Below are 26,104 nucleotides of genomic sequence, written 5' to 3'. Positions count from 1 at the left end.
CTGCTGCTGTGAGGTATCAGTCATCCTTACCTGTCAGAGGTGAGCGACTTTTATAAACTCTGATGATTAGTGGATGATGAGCCCAGACATGCTGGTGACTGACAGCTTCACCGCCCTGCCAGAACCCTTAATCCAGGAGGAATGGCGGGAGGCAAGGTCAGTGTATTAGCCTAACGACAACACAGATGGTCTTGGGTGCTTTTTCGAAAGCATTCTAGACGGTCGTAATTTGATTTGACTGTAACCTAATATATGTAAGAGACTTCAGCTTTATCAACTTTATGCGCAGAAGTGTGGTGCTGTTACTCTCCTGCCAGTAAGGTGGGGCTGTTAATAACCCAAGATAAATTCTGGGATAAGGCAAAACAATCGTCCATAACTGGTGTGAAATCCTTTCTGGTCTCCTGTGAGGTGCCCCGACTGCTCCACCACAGCTCTGCCCATCTTTCCTCTCGGTGGGGTGGCCTTACGGCACCTCCAGCTTCCGCCCGTGAAGCAGCCAGACTTCCTGTATTTCTCACCCGTACTCCCATGAAATACGTGCAGTTGCTGGCAGCGAAAAAAAAGAAGAAAGGGTCCAGTTAAAAACCCTGCAATAAATCCAAACATCCATCTAGCTGTTAATTGGTTTATGTCCTTCTTGTTTTCCTCTTGGCTACTGTAGTCTCTGTGACTTTGCGTCCTTTTTATCTGTTGACAAGTTGAAGAGAGTACCGCGAAGCAAGTAGATTTGAATCGATGCAGATTAAAATTCACGCTCGTCCCTACATGCACACTCAGGCCAAAACACAAAAAAAAGTGCCACAGGAGTGATTAAAGAGAGTTTTATTAAAGTGAATGCTCTCTGACCGACGTCCTTCCTAAAAGCTGCTATCCCACCTTGAACGTTGGGTGAAACTCATTCAACCGCTTCCCCACGGGTCAGCTAATAGCGGAGACATTTGTGAAAGATGCTTCCTAAAAATTAATGTATTGAAAAATGTGTTTCCTCCCTTCCCTTCGCATTTCACATAACCTCTACTCTTTAATGGCGCTCTCCGCGTAGCGGCCGGGAGCCCGAAGAACGGAACGGCCCGGACTGAGGATCCACCTGCGCCTGTGGTAATGAAAAGCCTGTCTGGTCAGAGGGTCTCGTGACACCAGCGCGGGGGAGGAGAGGCGGTCCTGCCAACATCCGATGCAGCTGGATGTACCTTCTCAAGGTCCGCGCTGAGAAAGTGAAGCAAAGAGGGGGAAAGAGTTCCTGAATAAGTCAACCACAATCCCTGCAAGTAATAGCATGGGTCAATTTGTCAGTAACGTTGACTTCTGTATATCAAACTGTCAGCTGGGATGTAGAAACACACGAAACGCAGCCAGTAATCTATTTCAAAACATATTCCCCGTTGCAGCCAAAGCAGCCACACAGAGCACATTGTTGCACGTCTTTCAAAGCGCCCGCCCTAGCAGATGGATATTTATCCTCGTAGGTGTTAGGTGATTGACAGGTGCTTTGGAATGTTGCGTGAAGCGGTTTCACAGTTCAGTGTCAAGGTTATGGTGCATCACACAAATCCGCGCTAATCGTAGCCTCTAGTAAGCTCCACCTGACAGCGAGAAACTCCACTGACGACGAATTGTTGACATGTTTTCCGAAACCAGCATGCCCAGCACATTATTTTCCCTTAAGCCTATTCACGGTAATGGGGAGTGCTGAAAGGATTTTGATTGTCTGCTAAAGTATTTAATGCACAGCAAATATTTTAGACACTGCTCATGGTGCGGAAACATTACATACAGTTTCCAGCATTCTTGCTTAATCAAGCAGAACAAAACAAACCGAGCCAGTGGGAAGAAGGAGAAAAAAAAATATATATATATTGGTTTCTCGTGTGTGTGTGTGTGTGTGTGTGTGTGTGTGTGTGAATGACCTGAATCTGAAGGAACTGCTGCCATTATTTTGCTTTCTGAGATTTTTTTTTCTTCACAGAAGCACGCTGCGACTTTTAAGCGTATGAATATTCACATTATTCTGTCAGGTTTGTAGTAAATGATTGATAAAATCACAATAGGAGTCTTTCCTCAATGAAATTTAACAGCATTACTCTGAAATGAGCTGCGTGCTTCTGCCCTGTGGTGTTTAAAAGGATTACTGGAAAAATACAATATCTTCTTTGTCAGCACTTAAGGTCTATATAGCCGTGCCTCAGGATATCCCTTTCCCGAAAGGAAGGATTGCCCCATTTTATTATTTATTTAATTTTTTTTTTCTTTTTTTTCAGCTCTCATGCTGCTCATCACATTAACACCTCTGCTTCTCTCCAAAGCAAAGACTCCTTCTCATAATGGGATTAGTCAGAGCAAAGTAATGTGCTGCAGCTTTTGCTTTCCTTCAAGAGATAAAAAATGGACATTTTGTCTTTTTTGATTATCTTTAATGACAGAAAAGAGAGTGTAAAAAAATAAAAATAAAGGCACATTCTGCATATGTTTGGCCAGCTTTCAAATTTTTCGTCCTGCAGTAAAACTCTTTCCTCTACTTCTTCTCTGCTCTTACGACGCCTTCAACCGGGATTATGTGTCGCACCATCCTTCCGTATCATCTGTCATCCGAGGCCCTTCACACACCCCTTTCTCCCTGTCGCCTTCCAGATGTTCTCCTTTGACTTCCCCTCCATCTGCCATTCTCTCTTTCTCTGACAAAATCAATAGCGAGTCCATTTGCCGTATCATACTGTAGCGTCTCTCCAAACTCCGGATGGTAATGATGCGATGATAACCCAGGGGTGAGGCGCATAGGGGCGAATTTTAGCCTGATCAATACATCTGGTGTACAGTATGACAACGTTTTTCTATAAGGCTGCGCCGTACCTTTGCTGTTTGCCGCCTACAAAATCACAAATTTGACACAAAACAAGTGGGTAAAAGGAGATTTTCTAGTTCTGTTGTGTGATTTAATAAGCAGTTATACTGTTGGTGATTTCCGTCCATCGTCGTCCAAAGGTTCAGGGTCGCCTTACGGGTCACAGACCTGAATTTTCCCTCCGTCCCTGGACAGTAGCGGTCATATGAGCCACCATGACATCACTCCATTAACGTGCTCCTCATCCAAGGAGAGCCGGAGAGTGGCCCTTCCTTTGGGGAGACTTCAGCGAGGGTCTTTTGTGTTATGAGCTGCTCCAGCAAACCTCGCTTAAAGCCGGCCTCCTGCTTCCTAAACATGGATTTAATACCCTCATTAATGATATATGACAAAGGAGATCAATGCAGGCTGCGAGTTAGAGCCCCGGATCCGTGTGCTTGTGTGCGTGCGAGCATTTGGAGATGTTCATGTGTCTGTGCATGTTTGGGCTGCGTGTGTGTGCACGACTCCACGCGCTGCCTTTAATGGGTACATGCTGTTGAACATCTCGGACTGCCTCTGGTTACCTTACACCTTGTGGAGGAGAGGCTGGAAATAGCAGGGTCGGATGCCTACAGAGGTCATAGAAGCTAATTAAATAAGATGCGCGGAGAATAAAGGTTGAATTGGCATGTAGAAATAATAACTGTATTATCTCTATACATCTGTATGTATATATATCTGTATCTCTATCAAGAATAAGTCACATTTATTTCATGAGGAGGTGCAAAATATTTTATTCCAACTTCATCGGCATCAACAGTATATAATTATTCATTTTTGTCCTTATTGTCCTATTCCTGATACATTCTTCTGCAGATTAGTAATAGTACATTATTAAAAAGTAATTATATTTTTAGGGGTTTAAAGTGGTTTATTGTGCTTAAGATGTATGCACAAGAACACTTAAAGTACTTTATTAAAATACATATTTTTGTTCGGTGGAGAGCAATCAGCAGAGAGCGGTTTCTGTGTTTTATTCGGTGCAATATCTGCAGCATGTGCTCTGTTTACAGAGGGATTTGCGGTTTAGAAGCACTGTTGTTATAGCTCCACACCAGTCCGATATTTTATTTCTTTTCTGTGTAGAATATACAGTTCACTGCAGGCACGCTGCCAGGGACATCCAAATAATCTTCGACGCCCGGGATTGAATTCCTGTTTACAGAGCATCAAGGTTAAAACCCGAGTTTTAAAAGGTAAAACTGAAGTACCATCTACTTGACCCTGCGACATTCTGTTTGAAGGGACCCATAGCTGAGGTGATAGCGTGTAATAAAGCCCCAAGATCAAAGTTTGGATTTGATTTCCAGCCAGCATGGTCTGGTGAACAGGGCCCAGCAAGCCCATCCAACAGCCAGCCATTCAGCACTTTATTTTCTTATTAGATTGCTCTCCCAGAATTCCATTTTTATCCACATAGATCTGGCCAGTGAATCACCATTAAAGGGCCCATCAAGCTGTCAGGCCATCCGGAGTGCAGGTGCAGCGGGCCCACTCCACTGTAAACAAGCAGCGCAGGCCCCTGAATAATGGAAACCCAGACTGTTTTATGTTGTTCAAGGGGACTTAAAGAGATTCATCTCCTGCTGCTTTTCACCAAGTTTGCTTCACAACTCCTGGCTGAGCTGCCGAGCGCTACAGTCTCGTACGAGCCGAGAGGGAGGGCGGAGGAGAAGAAAAGGTTGGATGTGTTGGAAAAAGGAGGGGGCTGGGAAGAAATGGAAATCTTTCCCTACATTCTCAGACAATCACTACCTGTGAGGCTGTGCCAGAAAGCTTTGTTTCTGGAAAGGGGTCTAAATGGAGCATTTTATGCCTGGCTGAGCGCTGACACTAAAAAGCTGAGACTTCTTCATATCTGACAGATTTTCTTTCATTATCTCTTCTCCATAATTTCTCCAGCAGTTAGAGCGGCTACGGTTCTTTGTAGAGCCGCGAAGTGTCTGACTTAACTATTCGAGACACCAGACAATTGCCCGCCAGTCCTCGTCCCCCCCCCCCCCCAAGGTCAGAGAGAGAGAATGGAAGTACCCAAGAAAAACAAATGCAGACCATAGTGTAGTTGTCACACGCTCCACTAACACATGTGAAGGCTGGCTCCTCTTTTATTCTCAAATAAATTGCCCCCCGAAGAAGTGCTCACACATAAATGTCTCTCGCATAAACCCCCGGTAAGAGGGGCGTTTTTCATGATTTGCGAAAATGGTCCTCAGAGTTTATCTTGTGTCGTTGAGTTTGAGTGGCATCACCCCTCTATTAGATTATTACACGTCTAAGATGTGCGGTGTTCCTAGAAATGGCCTCAAAGAGTTTTTCAGAGCCCAATATAGAAAGTGGTGGATGTTTAGTAGTAGGAAAAACGAGGATCCGAAGACTGACACTTATGTGAAAGTGGATTTTTTTTCCCCCAAACTAGACAAAATCGTAAGTTTCAACTGCCTAAAATGATCCGAGAAAATCTCCCCGATTGGAAAATGTGAGCCAGCAAATGTACGGTACATATACTGTAGCTCTGTGGGGTAGTTAGCACCTTAGTGCCCTGTCTTTGAGGGTGTCTGGTTGTCATTAGGGGTGATGGGCAACACCGAAGCAGGTGGGGCTCAGCGTTTTAGGTTCGCTGACAGTTTTGCGAAACTGTAAAAGATATTATCCGAGGGGAATGAAAACAGCACTCAGCGGGTCTGTCGGGGAAGACGGACAAGTTAAAACAGATGATGCGCGTCCCGGCGACTGCCCCATCATTTTAGTGCCCCGGCTACACGTGCAGCTGTAAAGAACCCCGGGTCGCCACATCTGGCCGGGCTTACCTCAAGGCTGAAGGCCCGGGGGCCTGGGGAGGAGGGGGAGGAGGAGGGGGGGGACTAAAGGAGAGCTGTCAGAGCAGACCAAACAAAGGCTTGCTGGCTACCGACAGGCTAAACACAGAGAGAGGGCCCAAGACATGGTTTTTCTGCTTCTGTTTTGTCCCCATCAGCTTTTAAAAGTGACACCTCACTGGGAAATGGAAGGCTTTTATTTCCGTGTTTATGTGGCTAGCCTCTGTTTACGATAGCCGAGGGGTCTGATTTGATGATGCACCTGCGATACCCGAAGGCGGTTCACAAATATACACAGCTTCCACAGCTAAAGATGATGTAATATTTTGAAACAGGAGCTTTGGCCTCATTGAGGTGCATTTTGCAGTTGATTAGAATAAACAAGACAAAATATATCAAACATCTCTTTTTTCATCCTCTCTAATTACCTACCTACATGCAGTACAGTGAGCTGTAATCGCCTACATACGTGCAGTGGAGTTAAGACTTACATGAGCAGCAGATTTGCTAAAGGGCGGCGTTTCTAGTCTATCAAACTGCTGGATTTTCCTCCTCGCTCTGCAGAGGTCCAGGCTTTCTGGCCTCTGGCGTTGAGGGCTTTAGAGGAGAAGAGGCCCAGGCCAGAGAGGGCGCAGGGCAACATGGGGTGAGTGAAGGACACAGTGTGGGGTCACGCTGGGGCTCTTCCTGCTCTGCATGTTGCATGCCCCAGCGCTCTGGAGGCCAGAGCCTGATTACTGCGCTGGGATCCAGGCGCAGAGCGTTTTCATTAGGGAGAGGGCCAAGATCATCCAGGAAGGTTCCGGCCCATTAATACATTTGAAACGGCGAATGAAGGAGGGGGTTCTTTTCGGAGGGGGGGGTTTAAAGGGGGGCCGTGAGTTATTTTGAAAGGGGAGAACCCTGTGGAACGGCCATGAGAGCCTTAGTGAATAAATACCCTGTGGATCATCTTAACCTCGTACTACTTTTTTTTCCCCCCCTCGTCCTCTCCCTAAGATCTGCAGCCAATTTTCCTGCAATTTGGGATAAATTGTTTGTGAAATCCATGTCGATCCTTCCACAGGGAATCCATTCACAAAAGATAGAGAACGGGGGACTTGGCTGGACGGATAAGTACAGTGAGAATGGGAACAATGTATGGAGAATCTGGTTAATGACATCATCTGCTTCCTGTTTCAGACTTGTGCTTTTCATACAGACAATCATAACATGCCACAGAAACAGATTTTGCATTCACACTTGAAGTAGCTCGGAGTGATCAAAGTAACTCGATGACACTGACAGATGTTTGCACAAAGCCGCGGTGTACTTTTGATACGCATCTTGAAGTCTGGGGTCAGCACAAGCCTACAAAGGCAGGAACCGAAATTCCCAGGGTTTGCGTTACTTAATAACATGCTCTTTGCTCAAACACCTTGGCTGGACTGACATAACGTACAAGAAAGCAAGTCGGTCTAATTATTCCGAACTGCTCATCTTCCCTCTCTTTTTGGTAAATATGCCCCCCACTCCCACCCCCCTTGGATGTAGTTGCACCGCTATAGGTGTTCATTACCAATAACCACATCAAGTCTTCACCGCTGGAGGGAAAGAAATCTCCTCAGGTCAGTTTCCAAACTAGTTAATATTTTATCCCGCGCAGAAGAGGTGTAATGACTACTATTGATTTTTCATCATCTCTTTTTAATGCAGTCTGGTGCCACAGCAAAATGCTAATGAGACTTTATGTTACACCTCTCCACATTTTTCATCATAACTTCTTTAATTACTGTAACTAAAAGCACATCTCAGTTCAAGGTCTTCAAAACCCCGACAGCTGCATTTCAGAAGTCTGCCGCGATGCCTCCCCGCGGCAAATTCTGTGAGGTGTTTTAGACTTTAACTAAAATAACAACAGCTCTCAGCTTCTAGGGAAACTGCAGCCCGTGCATTTCCGCACTGATTATCCGTGTAATCTAATATATTAATATGAACAACATAGATCAAATATGACCTTATATGCTCCGCTGGCTGAGCACACACCTCAGAAAGAAAGCGACCCTGCCAATAGCACAAGAGCCGGACGGGGCCCGCCGAGCCAGTGCAAAGTGAGCTGTTAAAGCCTGACGTGTGTTTTGTCATTGAAGCACGACAGGGAAGAGGCTGCCGGTAAGCACTGAGCGGTGCTCAGGGAGCAGCGGGGGTAAAGAGGCTCTGTGACTTGGCAGCAAGGATCGCGCTGTGTGCCAGCACAGCTGTCCGGCAGGCGTCTCGTTCGGTGCTGCTCCCAACGTGAAAGCGACGACCAATCTATCACTACAGGAGCCGGGCACGCAAGGACACAAAGGTGTAAACCCATCCTGCAAAAGAGAAGGGCTCAGCACTGCAGTGACAGAGCGCGAGAGCTTTGCACATCATAATCTTCTCTTGCAGGCTTGCATGAGCTAAAGTGATTTCATTGGCTTGTCTGTCCAGATAGGAAACTTAATATTTTGACGTCCTTATTGTATTCGCGGATCAGTTTTTCAATCACATTGTGATTTTTGGAAGGATTCCCAACTGCACCTTCAGTCTATCTTTTCCATACAAAGTGGTCCTTGTTTACTCAGCCCTTGTAAAGACATTTGCACATGCTATCAGGCCATAGAAATGCTAGGGCAAAACTCAAATCACTTAAAGTTCTGAAGTATGTAATTCAGTCAACTGTTAATAACTCGAAGGGCGCCAGGCCTGCGGAATCTCTTTTGTTAGAAAGACAATGGTGAGAGAGGAGATTTTATGAGCAGGCGTTTCTCTCCAGTGCCAGGGGTTTGTTTACACTTTCATTATATCTCTAGTATATTATCTGATGCCTACATCCTGAGTCCAATCTCGCGGTTAGGTTTTAATCTCCTGACGCACTCAGCTCACTCGCCCCGCTGTCCTGTGCCACACAGGGAATCGGAGAGGGGTTATATTACAGCACATGAATCAAGGCAAAATGAAATGCACTCCAGACGCTTTCAGATGGTTTTAATTTATGGCAGAGGCCTGCGGATGCGAAAAAGAAAAAAAAAATGCATTAAATGTAATCCGATCACTTTATTCGATGCTGAATTTATGAGCAATCGGACTCTGTCTGGCTGAGTGACTGATTTTAAAAATAGACAGTGGAGTGATAGATTACAGACCTTTAATGCTAAAATATGTTGATAATAGTGTTAATATTAATTTATCATTTTTATTCATAGGTATTCTCTGAAATAAAACAGCGATATATAATATTAAAAACATGAAGAGATTTTGGCCACTAGTTACGGTATGAGCCTCGTGTAGATGCTTTTGGATACAAATTAGTTCTGGATACATTTAACTCATCAGTTAAAGTCACATAAATAAGATAAAAGAAGTTAGATATACTAATAAACTGTTATTTGAGTTGCATGTTTGATTCTTCCAGTGCCAGTTTAGCAGGGATTGACTTTCTCCATCTCCTCAGTTGTGGTCTATGGTCCATTGATGTCTCAATTGTAAAAATCATCCCTCATTCCGTGTCCTCGGAGATCAAATCAATTTATGAGAGCTGCATATCTGTCACTGGATCAAATCCATTACGGTCAATCCAAGCCAGCAGGGCATTTGGCTTGTACGTTAAGAGGTCCACAGGCATTTAGATGCGAATCGAGGAGAAGCATCAAGTTTTAATGCTCAAAGCCACAGAAACCAATGAGGGATTAGTCAGACTCATTACTTGACATTAATGCCTCGTGGCATTAAATGAGAAGTGGAAAATGCTGTCGAACAAATATATTTTTTTCTTTAAAAAAAAACAAGTGATCCAGGGTTGTTTTTAATCTTTTGCTCTGTTGAGCAGATAATGCATGGCCACAAGCAAGAACATTAGCATACAGTCGCACCATTTGTTTCCAGCGTGTGTGTGTGGATGTAAAGACTTAGGAAGTGCATCCATCAGCAGTTTTAGCTCTGTGGTGAAAAACAAAATGGCCCCTTCCTTCCTTCAACTTTGGCCCCTGTGCAGCTAGTGACACCTGGCAAGCGAGGATGTCCCAGTGAATGCGAAAGGATGCATCTCCCTCAAATGCACTGTATATGAGGAAAAAAAACCCACAAGATGTGGGCTATCAGGGTGTTCTCATGGTGGGACAGAGCGTCTTTTATTAAAACGGGATGTGGGATGTTCTTGTGACGGCAGCTTGTGAACATCTGCGAGGAGGCTTTTCTCACTTATCCCCAACCATTGTGAAATCAGGATCATCCATCTGCCTACACTCAAACGCCACTTCATGGATACATTCCTGCTTCCTTTCATTTCTCTCATGTTCTTTTCAGTAGAATACCTGTCACCATGCAGCATATATTCAGCCATGCTACAGGGTATAGCTAGCATAGGCCGCTTAGATTCAGATTGAAATAGATCAACTATTGACCAGTAGGTTGAGGTTTTGGCTTTTAGTGACACCTCTCTACAACTACTGTGTGGATTGCCATGAAATTTAGCACAGATGGTGCCCAAAGGATGAATTATAATTTTGGTGGTTACCTGACTTTCACTCTAAAGGTGCAGGCACACCAGACTAAAGAGCTAGCAGCAATGAAGGCCTCAGATGTTGCACTTGAGCACACTACAGGCAATGGCTAGCTGACACATACCACTATCGGCCACAATATTAAAACCACTGACAGGAGACGTGAATAACATTGACCATCTTGAGACCATCTATAATATTCTGCTGGGAAACTTTTGGACCTGGCATTCATATGGATGTTACTTAGACATGTACCACCCACTTAGACCAGACCAGGCACCCCCACCCCATGACAGTCCTTGATGGCAGCAGCCATCCCCAGCAGGATGCAGCTACACACACAGAAAACATGAAAAACACCACAAGGCGTTGACCTGGCCTCCAAATTCACTAGATCCCAAACTGATTAAGCATCTGTGGGATGATCCACAGAGGCCCCTCCCCTCAACCCATAGGATCCAAAGGCCCCCCACTAACAACATCCTGTAGCCAGACACTACAGGGCACCGTCAGAAGGCCCATGTCCATTCTCTGATGAGTTTTGGAGGCACAAGGGAGACCTACACAATATTAGACACAATGTAGTCATACAAGCCATAATCGTTCAGACCAGCAGATGACAGTAGTCTGTAATCATTCTTTAAAAAGGACAAACAAGGGGGAGCCACTGTTAGCTAGGAGGGTAGGAAGAGCAACATCCGTCGTATAGAGCTGACCTCTCCTGGATCATGCAGCTGGTCAAAAGTTCATTCATTTCAGATGATGATAATGTTGTTGGGAAAATAATGTGCGCGCTTTCTTGACTTCAGTGTTGGCTTACTTTCGTCACATCCATTACCCTTCCTGTGCCAGCCAATGCGACCGATCGTCATTTTTGTGCATCACGGCCTTGAAGCTATGTAGAGATTGATATTTGTACTTCAGCGCAATTTCTCCACAACATTTGGATGGATTCCCCTTAGATTTTCTCCAGACTGCCATGTTCCCTGCAGGATGAACGTTATTGACCCTCCGACATCTTCACAACACTGCCTCAGCTGTACTTTATTTTTAGTACTATTAGAAAATGCGGTCCTCTTTTTGAATATGTTAAGATACTGATGGTTTGTGAGAAGCCAAAGTGCGGCCTTACAGAAATGCTAGCATGGCAGTAGAGTCTTGGTCTTCTCCTGCATGTTTGTGTTAAATAAAACAAAAGAATGGTACAAAAATAGAGTTTGTCCATAAGATCCTGTGCAGTGTCACGTTCCATTAAAGTGACCGTTCTCAGGAGAAATATCTGCATTTTGTAAACCGACATAAATTATTTTACTCAAATGATTTGAGTCAATGGACCTATGTACATCAACATGTATAATATACTGTAGTGTAGACTGTCAAAGCTAGTGTTTTGTGGTTTGTGTTTATGACTGGCAATGGCTGACCTTTATTTTGACAATCTTAAAAGACTTGGGAGTGACATAAAAATGTCATATCTTTGTCATATTGCATGAATGACACACACACACACACACGCACACACACACACACACACACTCGTAACCGTCTCCTTTATTATCACTATAGATCTCCAACTAGCCAATATAGCTGTAGAAAACAAATGGAACAAATAATTAATAAACAGTTCAGCTTTCCCAGTTGAAACCACAGTGAACAAAGTGTATATATCTGCAAATGTTTGTTCAAAGATGGGACTGAATATAAAGCCCAGGCATGATGCAATAACTATAAGGGAGGCTTGCGATAAATCTTTTCATTCTGTAGCTTCTCCGGCTACACTGCACCTATATCTGAGGGTAATTGCTACGATTGTACTCTCCGTTTGGATTTGTAAAGGGCCTGTCTGGATGTAAACAGAATCTTCAGCAAACAGCCGAACCACGGCGGAGCAAAATCACAGGCGGCCATGTTTTGACAAGTGCATGATGAGTGTCCACACACTGTGTGCTAGTTTACAATTAGATAAGCTAACTCCTACCCAGAATCCCTTTCAGAGCCTGCCACCCCGACTTTCTGTCTGCCTGACTGCTCACATAAGCTCCTCTTTTAATGTCAAGTTCTGAGCCCAGTTTTGCAAACTTTCTTCAGTTAAACAAAGACAGACTACTACTGTATTCCATCTCTTTGCTTTCTCCACTGCAAGTGTTGAAATAGTTGCAAGGACTCGGTGACTGGTTCTGTAAAGATGGTGTGGGGAGAAAAAGAAGAAAAAAAAAAGAAAGAAAGACTTTTGGATCTTGAAGAAATTATTCACGGCTGTAGTTCAGAGGAACGCTCATATCATGGGGCTGTGACAAGTATACGGCTCTAAGCGCGTCCCTGCCAGCCTGGAACTCGGTGCCGCATGCCTTCCGCACACACCATTAGGGCTGTGAGCTGGGGAGAACGCGCTCGTCATCTCGCTCGCAGAGGAACAGAGGAGCCGTGGTAGCGTTCCTGCGATTTGGCGGCAGTGAAGTTTGTTTTGAAGGCTCGCCGAAGTGATCTGCTTTTAGTCTGGAATATCATGTCAAGCGCTTATCAATTTTATCCCCCCCATTTGTAGCTGAGGGAGCAAATAAACACTTTTGAAGTCACTCTCGCTTGTTTTGTACCAAGATTTTCTTAAACAGTCACCTTAAAGTAAAAAACTTTTATTATAAAGTGTTTCAAATGAAAAAATATTAGTACTAAAACGCATTTTAGTACAAATTAATGTTCTAAATATCCTCCAATTTAAAGGTTCCAATGAAATGATTCAAGCTATTTTTCAGAGGCATTTCTAAGAAAGGAGAAAATGAACAGAAAATTCTTTTAAAGTACACTATGGTGTTTTGCGCATAATTGCCCTGTCCTCTTGTTTTGAGGTCCAGACAAGAAAGGTTTGCGCATTCAGAGACGACAACAAAAGAGCTTTGCTTTAGGCCGAGCATGAGGACAATGACATGTCACAATTCTACGCACACATCAGAGAAAGTGATGGGACTGGGGCCATCTCAGACTACCATAACGACCCAGCACTTTTCCTCCCATGCATGTATTGAGATATGTGCGCCTTTGTACCTTTGGTCTATTATCTGTCTCCGACTAGGCCTCCAGCTATCCAGATGAGCCGGGGAGCTGAAGTTGTGCGGCGGCTGCAGACCTAGCGGTGTCTGATGGGGAGAAAGAGAGTTCAAACAAAGCAAGCCTGTGAATTATGGAGTAAAGCTCGCTCAGAGCGTTGTCTAAATTAGCCTGGTTACATATGCACAGTCCTCCTCATGCCCGGGGGTCATAACCCAACCGAAAGACAATGGTGACATCATTCAGACAGTCTGTGCTTTTGCTCGGACAAATGAATTAACACAGAAACATCACCAAAAGGAGTGTTTTTTTTTCATATATTTTATTATTTTTATACCAAAGCTGTTGAAAATTCTCCAACATCTCAAGTTCTCGCTCTTCCCTTCTCCCATTTTTCCGCTCAACGACTTGTCAAACACGAACTCACCTTTATCGGTAAATGAGAGAGAATGGCTGCCGCTTCTTGACAGGTTATTATTGATCCTTTTCAATGCGCTGTCAAAGCGGGATCTGGTAAATTGCGGGGTCGGCCTTAGCATGTTGTCCATCCATTCAGGAACCGCGAGGCAGGTCGCCAGCTGACCACTCAAACATCTGTCTTAAAAGGGCATTTTCAATTTTGACAGTGACAGCATTAGAGGAGAGCAGCCGGGGTCAAAAACAAAACAGGTCTGTCTGTCAGGACTGTAACTAGAGGCCAGAATCTTGTCTGGCCCTGGTTGATGCTTTAAAAAAGCGGAGGTGTCAGATTGTAAAGCTGCCCTTTTTTACACTGTAAGTTTGAATAGGTATATATGGTTTGGTTAGTGTGTTCTATGAGCAGGAGCACCGCTATCCTTAAAAAGCCTCTAGGGTCTAATATGCTAAACATACTATACCAGTAGTCCGCTCTCACATATGTACACTAAATATATGTTTTGCAGTATTGTAGTTATAAATTAGTCAGGTGTGTAACATTAGAACATAGTACATGAAATTAAATGACACAATTAGCTTAGCTTTCTGGGAAGACTGGAAGCAGGCTGTAGTTGTTTGCGTGAAACAGAGAAAATGACTAGCATGTTAAGTCATGTCACAAGCTGTCAGTGCACATTTTGTGTTTCTGTTGTGTCAAGGAAAGGCCGGCTTTTGTCCTTAGCCCCACCCTAGCTATCTATAGCGTCATTTAAACACAGTAAAATGGAACGCACAAGCTTAAAATGCATAGAGTAACGTGACAAGTGCGCTCCGGTGCCGTGCAGTGGCACTGCGGGTTGAGAGTGCAAAGCAACCAGAGGAGACTAAAGGTGAAATTAGTTAGCTAAGGTATTGATCTTCACACTTCTATACCAATGAACGACGTCTTTAAATCTTCAGTGCAGACTTTTCATATTTACATGGCAGGGAATCACTGCCAGGTACAGTAAATCTCTCCGTATTTAGCCGTACAGGAGTTTTAGATCTTGTGTCTGTGGAGGGCAACAGAAACTCAATGTACAGAGGTGGTGGAAAAACAAAAGTTATGAAAGTGAGCATGGTTCTATGAATTCGTCATCTCTAGTGAAGTTGTATCTAGAACACGACCCTGAAACATTTCTGAGGCTCCAGATAAAAATGAATTGGACTGAAAGACTTTAGACCGGGTGCCTGACATAGCCAGACTTATCAGAATATGAGTCATGCAACTGGCTTGGCTTCCAGATAGACAATCAGAGCCATTTTGCTGTAAACAAGTTTAACTCCATGTTGCTCCGACGACGTGTGTGACTACATTAGTGTTGCTCTTCTGTCCATCACCACATAGATCCCGCCCATGCTGTTTGACCTCATTCAATAATTTATAATAATAATAATTTGTGGGTGTGGAAAAGTGGGATTGGCTTCCAGGCTTGCAGACTATAGGCATAAGTCAAATGCACATTTGACCTTTAAGGAGGTGTGCAGGTGACAAATACACATATCAGCTGTATGTTTGAATCAAAAGGCCCTCAGTTCTCCTCCATTCCTGCTGCTTTTTTCTTTTCCACACTCGCTGTCCTACTTTGCATTCTTGTATATTGCCCAAACAGTTTAAGACTCCATATCATGCAGCTTTTAACACTTGGCTCCCCATACATGAATTCTAACTTCTAACAGTTTTTATAATTCATCTCACTCTGCAGTCAATCGTGTTGCATGTGCATAATTAATAGATATAAGGATAGCTATCCATACCAAACCATACAAACCATAAGAATGTGCTGTAGCGTCACTTCATCACTTCAGTAAATAGCATTAAAGAGGAGATAACACAAATGCTCCCGAAGTGTTCCATTTTTTTTCCCGTCGCTATGCATACGTGTGTGACCTATTGTTTACGGCGAGGACTCATCAGGAGACGGATCTCAGATGAGCCGCCCGCCGGTGTTGTCTGCCCAAGCAGAACCTGGTGAACCTGTGAACCTGCAAACCTTGAAATGCAGATCTGAGGCCTGCTGAGGAGTGATGACAGCTGTCACAGCTGTGTGATAAAGTCAAACAAAAGAGAGGGAGAGAGAAGGAGGGCAGAAAAAAAAAAGAAAGAAAGAAGAAGAAGCAGCAACTTCAACACTTTTGTGCTGAAGACGCGAGAGGATTTTGGTGGGTTGGGGGTGGGTAGAGCGCCGAATATTTCTACTCAGCATAAAATGTGTTGGATTGAGAAATAAATAAAGGCAGTGAGTGACCACATGAAACAGTGCTGCGCTGCAGGGGATTCTACTTCCTTTGTTTAGATGCTAATATGCTGCTGTGATAGCAATATGGAATGAAGGGATCCTCCTATGCCTTTGATACACATTATCCCCTGCATCTTTTTTTTTTACTAGCCTGGCACAACAAGAATAGTATCCCTTGGAGAGTAAATGAAGCCCTTTTGTTGCAGGCTGACCTGCAGGCACCGAGCAGCCATTAACATAAGCATATGGGTAATATCTAACACTGCTGCTTTTTCTTTTGTGTAAAAGAAATAACGATGCCTTAATAATTTTGTATATGTACAGTACTGCACACCTATATATTACAGTGCGGCCTTAAATGGCCTGAGAGCGTTTCAAATTCAACTTTCGGCCGTCTTATGTTCATATTTAATGCGATATCGACTCAAAACATTATGTGTTGCACAGGCTCAGACTGTCTCTTTAGTGACCTGGTCATGTCCTCAGTTCTCTGTGTAAAGTGAGCCCGCCTGCCACACACAGGGTCATTGCACTGGATCACTTTGCGAGCCGCTACGTTGAGGGTGTGTGGGCAAACTTAAGTGAGACCCTGAGCAGGAAATGGACAGGAGGGGATCAGAATGAGTGATGGAGAGACAGACTTTGACTGGGGGGGGGGAAAAAAAGAAAACACCAAACTAAGAGCGAGGACCTTCTCAAGTTTCATTTTAATAGCGCAGGGCCATTTTTCTCCCTTTACGCTAAGCACAGGCCTGGCCATTAGGGCCTCTCGGTAGAATGTGTAAACCTCCTGCTATTAAAACCACAATTTGCACTGTCAGCTCCTATGAGCCAAATCTATGACCACACTTCAACCCTTCCCCCCTCTGTGCAACCCAGACCCCTTTTCCCCTTTTGTAACAACTTTCAGGCCACAATAACCATCATCAGTTAAAGGCAGCGGGTCCATTACACTTCCCCTGTTCACACAGCCCTGCATTAAGCTAATATTATCTATTCCCAGAGTGGCCCAGCCCTTCACACACCCCATCAATTATTAATCTCCCTGCTCACAGCTAATGTTTGGCTTGAATTATTTAAACCTATCTTCATTTATCAATAAACATAAATGTTAAACAAAGAATGCTGATGAGCATGAATTACACTGTAAAAAAAAAAAAAAGTTTATGAGATTATTTGGACGGGAGGGTGATTTATGGATGTCATATTCTCCGGTAATGTTTCAAAGAAAGGAGAGAGGATGGCAAAGGCAGGCAGAGGCGGAAAGCCTTCTCACGCCGAGAACGGTCATTTTGTTTACAGTCAATACTGTCAGCACTTAAGCAGTCAAAGGGAAAAGACCGTTTTCAAACCACATTTCGAAACGTTAACTTGTTTTTCATCTTTTTTTTTAATGAATGGATTCTTTCAAGACATAAGTGAATCCAAATCTGTGTCCCAGATATTTGCTCTTGTTGAAAGCTCTTACATATTAGTCCAGGCCTCCCTGGGGTGCCATTACAGTTCAATACCCCTGCAGTGAGAACAAAATGAACCCGTGCCTCTGAGATGTCCAACCTGTTAAAAGGAGAAATGAGCAGACGAGAACACAACCTCTCTGCTGGGTCTTGCTCTGAAAGAGAGGCCTATCCCGCCGCAGCCTTTTGACTAATGAGGGAAAATAGGCAAACGTCACAGTTCTCCCTAAGCAAACACATTTGGATATTATGAATGACCTACGGAGACAGGAATAATACGAGCCCTGAAAGGTGTGAAAGAGCACGGCTTGCGGCTGGCTGCCTGGCAGACAGATGTCACCCAAGAAAGTCCATGCCACATTCGATGTGGGAATGCTGGGAATCCCTCGCCACTGTGCCCTACAGCAGAGAGGATGGCTTTCGAGATAAAACTGAATGAATTCATCCTTTACATTTACACCGGTGCAGAATTTATGTCGCGCTCAGGGAAGATGTTGGCGGAGTGGGTGGGATTGGTTCGCCTCCAACATACCGCACGCTCTCATTTTCAATCCACCTGTTATTATTCAAACAGTCTGAATCAACAGATTACGTTTCTCCGAGCACAAAGAATGGCAGCCTGCAATCACAGAGATATGAGAAAGGGGAGCCGCGCATTCATTGTGGCACCCAGGGGTGTATTTCCGCACGTGGTTTCAGATCGCACGCTGACATCCTCCTTCCATCACCGTGGTCCAAATTCGATGCCCCTCGCGCCGTACCTTGCCACACCACCTAAATCTCCGCCCTTCCCCACCTCCGCGCCGCCGTCTCCCGTGTTGGGTAAACAAGGCGGAACCCTCGTCAGCGCGGTTAAGCCGGTGGCTCATGACAGAACGCTGAATGAGTGATTTAAGGTTTCAAGTGAGCAGCTTTCACAGTTAATTAACCTGCTGATGGCTGTGCATGTGTGGAGAGGAGCGAGGGATTCATGGGAAGGAAGCCCTCTTCAGTTGCTTCGCCTTTTCAAGTTCAGACAGCCACGCGCATTACTGTGACACTGGGGCTAAGTCTTGCAGCGGAGCGATCACTCATTTGTCTCCGTGGAAGACGCTGGTTCTGCAGAATTAGCCTTGTCTTCTCTTCTCACCTTCAAATTTAAGAAAAAGGTTTTAGCGAAAGCATGGCCGTCCCTCAACACCAAGGGTATAGGGTACGGATAGGCGAGGGAAAATGTGTCAAACGTGTGTTGTGTACATGATTTTTGGACCGCTACAAGATTGGAAGAGGGCTGGAATGATGGACAGCTTGCCAAATTGGGTTTAATTGGAGTTATATTGCATGCTAAATAAGCACATATTTTGATATGATCTTGTTTATTGCACGGTTGAGTAAAACGGAGGCCAATAAAAATCTAAATCACGGAAGGCCTTTGCCTCTCGGACAGACTTTCTACCACTGGGATGGCTAAATACTAGCAACTACTTCATCGCTATGAAATTTTCAGGAAGTCGGCTGTTAAGCTGCATTTAAATATGAGCTAATCACTCCCACTGTACATTTCCAAAACACTTGCCTCTCACTCTGGGAGGTCAGGGACTTTGGGGTTAGATGTGTGCTGGATATGCTCCAGGCCGTCGCGATTGGAGGAAAACACACTTTGAACGCGGAACATTAACGGTCATCAATGCTCTCACACTCTCCCCAGGTTTCTTCGGAAACTTGATCCCTGGCGTGCTGAAAGCTGGGTCTTCACCTGTTAGCAGATCACCCACCAGTCTCCGGGGTCACTGTGTATTTTTATTTTTTTCTGGTTTGCCACCCAGGCAGCACTGCATTTCAGTGGAAGGATAGCGTGTGTGTCTGTGTGTGTTATTCATGCCTTCATAATTGCAGTGTGTGCCCTCTTATTATTAGCAGCTGACTGTTCAAACAGATGCCGTGGAGATGGGCCTTATTAAAAGGGATTTGTGTGTTCCTTCAGACGGACCGTGCAATTTAACCGCTACAAATTTCTTGCGTTTTGCGAAACCGTACTCGAGGAGATATCATCTTTATTTCCGTCAACAATTCGTTCAAAATGCGTCTCGAACCAATTAATCGGGGTGTAAACGGGTGGCGCGCCGACGATCTACATAAATGGCGTAATTGTCCTCCAAGATAGAGCTTTCGCATATTCATCTGCGTGCCAGTAATATAAGAATCTTGGCTAATTTACATCCTCCTTGAGGCAGTGCAGCAAAACAATTTCCAAGTGAGGGCAAAAGCTCTGACAAAAACCAAATAAGAACATGTAAGTCATTATTGACTCTTAGCCTTTTTTAACTACTCTCCTAAGGACACTATAATTGTCTACCCGTGTATATAGCTCCAGGTTGTTTCAGATTGCTCTTTGATGAGTTCATGTATGTAGTCTGGGTAAACTGTACAATCACAGGTTGTATAGATATGGATTGCGGGGTAATTGAGGAGCATTTAATAACCGGTTCCTTTTTTTTTTTTTTTTTTTATTTGGTTGTTAAATGATTTAACCAAATTAAAATCCATTGTAGAAGATATGTTACATTAATATGAGTACAACAATATCAAGTAGACATATAAAACCATATAATTTGTTTATTACACTTATGTATTCAGGCAGATATGACAAATTGCCGCAATTACCTAGCAAGTACATCTGTACACTTTAAAAGAATCATTTGTTTATTAGCTTCTCTGTATGAAAACTCAGCGTAGCGTACTTACTTCAGTTAAATTGCTCAAATGTTGAGTGAATAGTACGTATATGCCTAGATGTCTATTTTTTATTTTTTTTTTCTAAAGGGGAAATGGAAATGCACGACCGCTGATCTATGGGACTCAATGATGCAGCCCTCTTCCAAAGCACTCTGGGATGCATTTAAGACATGCATGGAGAAAACAATGGCGAGTGTATTACCAGAAAAGATAAATCTATCTCATTAATCCCTTATTCTCCCAGGCTGGGAGGCACATTTAAGGGAATATCCAGAAGCAGCACTGTGTGCTAGGATCTTTCACGCAGATGGGCAGAGAGGAGGAAATGAAGGGAGGAGGGGCTGCGGTGTCAATCTGTGCATCATTAGACAGAGCAGTGACGGCAGGAGGAAGAGAGGGATTACCGAGATGTGGCTTTTCACAACAAAATGATCAATGACGTCTTGTCATATTAAAGAAGCCGTAGCCCCTTCTTGTTTGAAGCGCTGCATTGAAATGAAATTGCAAAGTATGATGAGGCCATTGACTTACGGCAAAAAAATAAAAAATATAGGGATGTTATTTTTAAGTATTACACACCTGTACTTTTAAATCTTAAAGTTCAGCCGCAGTGTTTATTTTTTATTTTTTTCTAGCACCACGCGGCTGCTGCATGTCCAAATTACCACCAGTAAATTCGATTGATTTCGGTCAAAAATGCCATTGATTTTTACCCATCTGAAATGGCCGGGGAGTCCATAAAACAGATAAAGAGGTCATAACCGTTTTACCAGCCTGTAGAGTTCCACGGACAGATTTAAGGGGTCATGAAAGCCTGATGGTTAAAAATGAAGCAAGGATGCTGCGTTACAAAGAGCCCCATCTACAAATTGGTGGATAGCTGGAAAAAATATTTTTTTTGTGCTGATTTTATACCAGTTAAAATGTGGCCAGAATGTGGACATTTGAACTGCAAAGAACACAGATGGACGTAGACTTAACATGATTATGTCAATTATTTTGATAATTTCAGAGGCTGGCTAATATATGACTCACAGATTTTCCTATAAATAGGCTTTTAGGGCACTAAATTAATATATAATAATATTTGATTTAAAATGTAGTAAGATAATCATTTCGTTTATCCCAAAATGAATTCTCTTTATTGCCACGGATGTTCACACATAATAAGAATTCATTGTGGTGGTTGGTACAATATACATACACATAAGTCCATAAAATAGAACAATACGGAAATATACAAATATATATATTTCAGTATTTTTGAAAGTGTCTGACTGAAAGAAAAAAATTATTTTTCTACTTCTATTTCCTTCTCCGCACCTTGAAAACAAACTTGCTGGCTTGAAACTTCCTTGAGAAAGGCTGTGGATGTTTTATTCCTGTCAAACTGATGTTAATGCTGAGTGTATGGACATGTATAGGATGTTCTCTCTCTGACCTTGGTGCCTACACCTGGGCACTTGAGGGATGGCTAATCAGGGAGCAGCAAATGCTATTGATTCAATTCCCATCCGACGTTTCTTGAGCACATTCCTAAGTTTTAGTCTGAGGGTGTTTGAGTTGCCCTCCTTGAACACACACCGGTGGATCACACAGCACAGCCAGGAGTGCCTGTGCTGTTGTTGACAGATAAAGAACTATTACTAATTTATTTCTCACCTTCCCTTAGTCTGGACCAAGAGCCGAGGAGGTTGTGTTTTGGGGGGCGGGGCGGGGGCAAGCTGGATTTCACTCCTGTCAACCTTTTACTTCACCTGTCAGAATGTTAACGGACATACAGTGCAAGTGCTTGTTTGCCCCGCATTGGCCGTGACAGGCCGTGTGGGGGAAATAGACAGTGTGCAGTGTGCGTTCTGAGGACCCCCCACGTCTTCATGGTATAGCCATGCTTCATGTGAGATTGTGGGATTTGAGAAAGTGCTTCTTCCTTGTCTCCAGCTTCCTCCTGAGGCATCATTTACTCCTATAAAGAAGAAGGGAAGAGAAAGTGTGATGGATGGAGGTGGATATGAGAGTCCAGGGCAGGCAATTGTCCATCTAAAGAAGGATGAGTGTTTAATCTTGGTCAGAAAACCTGACCCCAAAACATAATTTTTTGATGCAGCCCTTCAAATCAGTGCATGACAGCTGGCGTTATGGTGAGAATATGGTCTCCTGAGATGTGTGAAACCTAATCTCGTAACAAATTCCTTAAATACAAAATGAAAGCTAAAATACATAATTGTCAGCTACAGAGGCTCACTGCTACTTTCAAGAAAACCCTGGAAGTGTCTTTGCTGTGCTGATTGCAAAACTATAACCGTTCCTCTTCCAATGTAGATGTTCAGCTGAGCCAAATCCACATAATGACATCAGATTATACCTCTCGAAACCAAGAAAATAAATATGCCTTTCGGCAGCCCGGGCTTTGGGGTTTGTGAGGTTGGACGGCCGCTGCTTTTTGGACACGCATGAAAGGTTTTGCCTTTCTTTCGCTGATTTATCAGGAAGTAGTGAGATTTTCTCGGCGCAAACCGCTGAAGTTTTAATGATAGATTTGTAGAACACGGAGGAGACAGCTCAGCTGAACCCATGTGGTGAGTTATGAAGCGGAGTTCTAATTTTAATCAACACTGACATCAGTATCACCAGATCAGCTTCAAATAAAGGCCCTTACAGTCAGTGTATTCCAATGGTAAAATTAAGTGCATTTACTTTAGTGCTTAATTTTCAGAAGGGAATATTGTACCCGTTGCCCACTGCTTCTGCTTCGTATTATTTCAGCTTGGCATTCCTCTGCACTTTCAGATTTCACAAAGTAGCAACGGAAATAAACATGTTTGCAGTTGTTTGGCTCACTGCCTAGGTATGCTCATGCTCCACCTCCTATGCCCATGTTTTGATTAGCCGAGAGTTAGGGAGAGTCATGCACTGTCAAGATGGTGACAGCCAGAGCCACCGCACTGAGCTTCAAAATCACTCATCGGGAACCCATGGATGACGTCACATCCAGCTTTATATATACAATCCAGTAATCCCTTGCACCGTACCTCCTTTCTTTTTGGTCTCCACCAGTTCCTGACAGAATTATTTGCATCGGTCCAATTGCTGATTAAAGGGGAACTACTGTTTTTTTACAACCTGCACCTTATTTCTGGCATAAAATACAATTGTTTACTCACCCATATAACTTTTGTGTAATTCGCAGTTGTTCGGGAGATAATTAGATCAGCGTATATCCATATAGTGGGAGTGACTGGGGCACCGAAACGCAGCCTCTAAATAATGCGTTATCTGCCGCAAAACTAATAATTTGCTACTGCTAGTTTTTTGCAACATGGCTGAAAATTTTTCCAATTACGATTCTGCATACGATAACAAAATATTGGTGAAATGAACGAGTTTCGTGGCAGATAATGCGTTATTTAGAAACTGCGTTTTGGTGCCCCAGTCACTCCCACTATATGGATATATGCTGATCTAATTATCTCCCGACTGACTACAAATTACACAAAAGTTATATGGGTGAGTAAACGATGCCAGAAATAAGGTGCAGGTTGTAAAAAAACAAAAAATTAAATTGTTATTACTACTTTTAGCTTATTTAAGAATCTAAGAACATCTTTCCTCAAGAAGGAGTAAAAAATGGCTTATTCCTGATTATAAAGTCGTCTAGTATGTATATGCGTACATTCTTTGGACCTGACTCTTTATGCATGTAAATACGCATATGAATCAAATAACAGAGACTCATTTGTTTCCCTGCAATGTGTCCACTGGTAGAAATGAGTGGTGCCTGAGGGGTGGAGTCCACGTCTCTCGCTCTCTGTCAGACAGTAAGGAGGGGAACTTTAGAATGAGCCTTTGTTTTGGACGACTCTCCTCCTTCTAGCTCCGCTGTCACCCTTTGATCATGTCGGGCTTCTTGCTCTCTTCCTCACTCTCTGTCAAGCCTCATGGGTCTGAAGGGAGCGAAGACGCATTCAGGATGGCACCAGGAGAGAGAAAGACAAAAAAATAAAAAATATCCCTCTCACCTCGTCCATTTCCCCCCTCAGGCCCATTCCTACCCTCACCTACCGGCCCCCTTCCTCCTCAAGATCCCCAGTCAGGTGACAGGAGGTAAGAAACTTGTGGTTATTCCCAGATGCAAGAGGAGACTTCTCTAACAGGGGCCCGTATTAGTCCCCCTCCGTGCATTGTCTGCGGTATTGCTCTAACCAAGACTTGGGTCAGCACCTGTGGATATCACGCCATGCAGCTGTAGAGGGATGTCAAAACCTGCCAATCCCCTATCTAGACTTTTAGGAATGAAGAAAATGTCTCGGGTGTTATTGTTGCATTTACAAGTCCTCAGCCCATTACAACTGACAGGTAAACCACACAGGTGCTCGTCTTGTCATTGTTGGAATTATTCACTCAAACGGTAGCTCAGACCTAGAGGCTGAGGTGAATTTTAAATCTGTTTAAATCTGTAAAGTTGCATTTTTACACATCAAAGTAAAACTCAGCTTCAATCCGAATTTTTCGTATGGTGTTGATTTTTGTATTTACCCTGACCGTGCACATACATATCCCCTATTCTCATCTTCTCCCGGGCTGTAATTCCTCGGCCCGGACACGCGAAGCGCCAGTCCTGTCCATGCATTCGGTGCCGCTGCCCGGCTTTAAATGCCCCCAAACTCTGTCAATAATATTGATGTAATCCACAGGCATTTTTGAGTGATCCCGCTGTCACGGAGACATAATGACAGGCGGTGGAGGCCTGATTGGATCTGCACTACAGCGAGGTTGGCCCGGCGCACAGCCAGGCATTGATAAAGTGTCACAGACTTCAGTGCTTTGATTAGCCCTTCGACTAATGCCATGCTAAGCAGAAACATTACTCTGCCCCCAGCTAGCTATACAGCTAGAGGAGGGGAGGGCTGACTGAGGGAAAGGGAGAAAATATACTCTACAGGGAAATTAACCAATGCGGATGAAATGGTGTACCAAGGAAATTCTTGGATAAATTAACAACGCAATTACATTACATGACACACTGCAAGATGGATGAGGAAAACTTGGCTGGTATTATGTTCTGTTTTCCAAATTGCAATTTATTTGAGGGCTCTAATGGATGCCGTATTAAAACATCTTGGGCTGCGGTCAGATTTCATTGTGTGTCACCCAGATGTGATTGATGACCCTCTCTTCCACGCCCCTCGACCCCCACCCACCCACGTCCTCTCTTTCAGCCCTTTACTTCATCCTCCTACGTTCCCCTCCTCGCTGCATTCTCTGCACATTTACTGGGAATTTCAAACATTAGCAACACTTATATGGATCCAGGAGTATTCAATTGATTTTCTTATCGCTTAATTTCCTTGCTTGCTCCTGCAACGAGGCGATAAATTCTGCGCTACTTGCATACTGAGAGCTGCAGTCCATCTCCTCGCTCTCCCTCGCCCGTACAGTTCCATCAATAACGCCGTTCTCCTGGAATCCCATCCCCTCATCATGTTTCTCTGATCTTCATTTGCCTTTTCATGTGCTTTTGTTCCAGTTGCAATGATAGCTCCAGCTATTCTTGAAATGAAAATATAATCAAAAGTATTTTTATTGCTGTAGCAAATGCATTAGTGCGTAAGAGACATCTGGAAAGCATCCACAGCGAGCTCGCTCAGTTATGGCAATATCATAGTGACTTTATTTTACCATTCATAATTACTCACAGGACAGTGAAAAACCACATGCTATCTGCTTTGAACTCGGGGGGGAAACGGGGTTTGCCCAGATTGACCCGAACAAACGTGAAGCAAACCCAATCCCCGATACACCTTTTCCCCCCTCTCAATCGTCACCCCCCTCCCACCTACCTTTTTCTCCCCCGTTTGGAGGTGAGGGGAGCCTTCCGGGGAGGGAAAGGTTAATAACATTCAGAATAAATCAGCGCGCAGCACATCCCCTGGATGACATCAGCGAGTGCTCCTCCAACCCATAGGGCCATAAACAGCTTTGTTTTTTCCCCAGGTTTGTTTCA

This window comes from Chelon labrosus (genome assembly GCF_963514085.1).
Source record: "Chelon labrosus genome assembly, chromosome: 20".
Lineage (NCBI taxonomy): Eukaryota > Metazoa > Chordata > Actinopteri > Mugiliformes > Mugilidae > Chelon > Chelon labrosus.
Note: the sequence above shows the minus strand (reverse complement) of the source record.